Here is a 4,794-nt window from a genome sequence, read left to right as displayed (position 1 = left end):
TTCAATCAATAATACAGTAGAAAAATCTATATACAGCATGTGCAAATGAGGTAGGATAAGAGAGGTAAGGCAATAAATAGGCCATGGTGGCAAAGTAATTACAATTAAGCAATTAAACACTGGAATGGTAGGATGTGCAGAAGATAAATGTGCAAATTGAGATACTGGGGTGCAATGGAGCAAGATAAATAAATAAATGCAGTATGGGGATGAGGTAGATTGGATGGGCTATTTACAGATGAGCTATGTACAGGTGCAGTGATCTGTGAGCTGCTCTGACAGCTGGTGCTTAAAGCTAGTGAGGGAGATATGAGTCTCCAGCTTCAGAGATTTTTGCAGTTTGTTACAGTCATTGGCAGCAGAGAACTGGAAGGAAAGACGACCAAAGGAGGAATTGGCTTTGGGGGTGACCAGTGAGATATACCTGCTGGAGCGCAGACATGTCTGGAGTGAACCAAGGACTATATCTATTCCTAGTTCTACATTTTTTGAGTGGGGCATGCTTATTCTAAGATGGTGAGGAAGGCACTTTTAAAGAATAGCCAGTCATCATCTACTGACGGGATGAGGTCAGTGTCATTCCAGGATAACCCGGCCAGGTCGATTAGAAAGGCCTGCTCGCAGAAGTGTTTTAGGGAGCGTTTGACAGTGATGAGGGGTGGTCGTTTGGAAGATTGCTCTTACTTCCCCTATGGGGACACCCACAGTCATTTCAATATCCTAGTTAATCCAATCAGAATGTCTAACAGTTGCAGATTTAACAATGGAACCCTAACCAGAGTAGACATAATACCTGAGTAATATAGCAATGTGTTTAAATCCATAGACCTCCATAGACCTCCTCCAGTCCAGCATCTGGTAGCTATCCAGGCCATTGAGGAGGTCATGCATTGAACCTGATCTAACTACTGTATAGAAATACAATTATTCTAGTTGATTTTGTTGACTAATTGGATTACAGTGTTCTGTTTATAAAAAATAAAAAAAATACTGTGCATAAAGTACATAAATCCAACAAATATACTGTATACATCCAACCATTATCAAATATGTATGCTTTCCTCCCTAACCAATACTGAATGTATGAGCCAGACTTGCGTTAAAACACTATTTCAGGTATTTCAATTACTTTAAACACATTTCAAAATAAGTATTCAGACCACCTTTCTTTTTTTTAAAACAGTAGTTGAATATTGGAATATATTTGTAAAATACTATTTTGAAATACTCAAATACACAGACTCAAATGGACTCCCATGCATTTCACCCAGGTATTTTAAAACAGTATTTGAAATAAGTATTTGAAAATACTTTTAAATTCTATTTGGTAGACTATTTTTTTTTTTTTTTACAAATAACTATTCAAATACAACATATATATATATATATATATATATATATATATATATATATAGTATATAGTATTTCAATAAATACTCGGACACAGGGGGCAAATTATGTCAAAAACAATCACACCATGGGTGGGTGGTTAGGTTACATGCTGACCCTTATAAGAAAAAGTAATACAGGACTCTTGCAGAAACTCAAACCTTGTGAAGGTATCGTGCAGGTGTCCTGCAGGAATCCTGTAAGAAAGACAAAATCCTGCAGGAAAAGTTCCTGATGCTCCTGCACAACTCCTGCAGGAGTATGACTTGTCCTGCAGAAATGTTGACAATCTTGAACAAAGATGGCAATTCCTGTAGGACCATGACATGAATCCTGAAGGATCGAAGCCTGCAGGATTATGATATTCCTGCAGGATATGGTAATTCCTGAAGGACCGAGTAAACTCCTGCAGGAATCCTTCAGGTATGAAACCTGTCGTATTTTTATATTCCTGCAGTATATGTTTATTCCTGCAGGACTAAATAATTTCCAGGTTGAATACCACAGGACCGAAACATGCAGGATTTTGATAGTCTTGCAGGATATGGCAATTGCTTCAGGACCTGGCAATTCCTGCAGGACCAAATAAATCCCAGCATGATTCCTGCAGAATTTAGATATTTTATCATAGAGTCAAACTGCTGAAGGAGGCCATAGATTGTATATGGAGATGAGTGCACATCATTTTGTATATCCCAAAAAACTTGGTTTTAACTGTCCTTTACAATTTACAACAAGAAGAGGAAAGGTCATGTGGCATCTTGGTCACTATAGCAACAGTTGACAGTTTGGCAGTTGAGGAAATGGCTTTGAGGCAGTTTAGCTAGTTCAACTACTGCTAATTTAAAAAACAATTACAGGCAAGGAGTCAGAGAAGCATACTAAAACTACAACAAATGTTTATATGAACATGTTAGGAGGTAGCATAGTTATTTTTTATATGTAGTGTTTGCAGAATATTTTTATGAGTAAGTTAGCAAGCTTAGCTAGCATGTTTTCTACCACTGGCTGCTAGCTGGCTAGCTCTGACAAAAACAAAGCGTTTACAACTTTTGCTTCCATGGAAAGTGACAAATGATGTTTGATATCCGTCTTGCTATGTCTCTTTAGTACTGTTGTCACAAGTTTTTAAGTGTTTTGAAATGGATGGTGATAGATTATATTTTTTGAATGTCTAGGCTAGCACTTGATGACATTATCCAAGTCACGTGACCAATCATGACCTGTCACGTAAATAAGGAAGTGATTGCATTTACAGTTGAAATCGGAAGATTACATGCACCTTAGCCAAATACATTTAAACTCAGTTTTTCACAAGTCCTGACATTTAATCAGAGTAAAAATGTCCTGTCTTAGGTCAGTTAGGATCACCACTTCAATTTAAGAATGTGAAATGTCAGAATAATAGTAGAGAGAATGATTTATTTCAGCTTTTATTTCATTCATCACATTTCCAGTGGGTCAGAAGTTTACATACACTCAATTAGTATTTGGTAGCATTGACTTTAAATTGTTTAACTTGGGGCAAATGTTTCGGGTAGCCTTCCACAAGCTTCCCACAATAAGTTGGGTGAATTTTGACCCATTCCTCCTGACAGAGCTGGTGTAACCGAGTCAGGTTTGTAGGCCTCCTTGCACGCACACGCTTTTTCAGTTCTGCCCACAAATTTTCTATTGGATTGAGGTCAAGGCTTTGTGATGGCCACTCCAATACCTTGACTTTGTTGTCCTTAAGCCATTTTGCCACAACTTTGGAAGTATGCTTGGGGTCATTGTCCATTTGGAAGACCCATTTGTGACCAAGCTTTAACTTCCTGACTGATGTCTTGAGATGTTGCTTCAATATATCCACATAATTTTCCTCCTCATGAAGACATCTATTTTGTGAAGTGCACCAGTCCCTCCCGCAGCAAAGCACCCCCACAACATGATGCTACCACCCCCGTGCTTCACGTTTGGGATGGTGTTCTTCGGCTTGCAAGCCTCCCCCTTTTTCCTCCAAACATTATGATGGTCATTATGGCCAAACAGTTCTATATTTGTTTCATCAGACCAGAGGACATTTCTCCAAAAAGTATGATCTTTGTTCTCATGTGCAGTTGCAAACCATAGTCTGGCTTTCTTATGGTGTTTTTGTAGCACTGGCTTCTTCCTTGCTGAGCGGCCTTTCAGGTTATGTCAATATAGGACTCGTTTTACTGTGGATATAGACACTTTTGGACCTGTTTCCTCCAGCATCTTCACAAGGTCCTTTGCTGTTGTTCTGGGATTGATTTGCACTTTTCGCACCAAAGTACGTTCATCTCTAGGAGACAGAACGCGTCTCCTTCTTGAGCGGTATGACGGCTGCGTGGTCCCATGGTGTTTATACTTGTGTACTATTGTTTGTACAGATGAACGTGGTACCTTCAGGCGTTTGGAAATTGCTCTCAAGGATGAACCAGACTTGTGGAGGTCTACAATTTTTTTCCTGAGGTCTTGGCTGATTTCTTTTGATTTTCCCATGATGTCAAGCAAGGAGGCACTGAGTTTGAACCAGACTTGGTTCTTGAAATACATCCAAAGGTACACCACCAATTGACTTAAATTATGTCAATTCGCCTATTTGAAGCTTCTAAAGCCATGACATCATTTTCTGGAATTTTCCAAGCTGTTTAAAGGCACAGTCAACTTAGTGTATGTAAACTTCTGACCCACTGGAATTGTGATACAGTGAAATAATCTGTCTGTAAACAATTGTTGGAAAAATTACTTGTGTCATGCACAAAGTAGATTTCCTAACCGACTTGCCAAAACTATAGTTTGTTAACAAGAAATGTGTGGAGTGATTGAAAAACAAGTTTTAATGACACCAACTTAAATGTATGTAAACTGTTCAACTGTAAATAGTAAAGAGGGGTTTAAAACATTGTTTATCTAGTTTCACTGAAATATATTGTCTCAATTGAATATACAAATCGTTTGACTTAAATGGACATTGATATTAACATGACTTTCTCTCTTTTTAATGTTTAGCTTGCTATGACAGTTTCCTTACCACCGCAATGTGAGTTCTTTCCCCTTACAGCTTAGACTACAGGGAGCACAGAAAACACACACACACCTAGCATTTCACTGTCATTCTTTACCTTCTATTTAGCAGAAGGCCACCACACCACATTAGAGCTGGTAAGTGCATGAGAAAACAATACATTTACTCATCTGTTTCTGATTATTTGTCTCATTTGCAGCTCCATTAGTCTAGTATTCTACTAGTTATGTTAAGGGTTAGTAGGTTGTATTTTACTACTACAGTATATAATTTGCTCTGTTTTTTTGCTTTTTTTATGTAACACACACGCACACAGATGTTCTTGCATTTATATTCTGAACTATGCACCTCTCATCTCTCTCCTCTCCTCTCCA

This window comes from Salmo salar, chromosome 02 (assembly GCF_965601325.2).
Source record: "Salmo salar chromosome 02, fSalSal1, whole genome shotgun sequence".
NCBI lineage: Eukaryota > Metazoa > Chordata > Actinopteri > Salmoniformes > Salmonidae > Salmo > Salmo salar.
The sequence above is the reverse complement of the archived record's forward strand: the minus strand, read 5'-3'. Positions refer to the sequence as shown.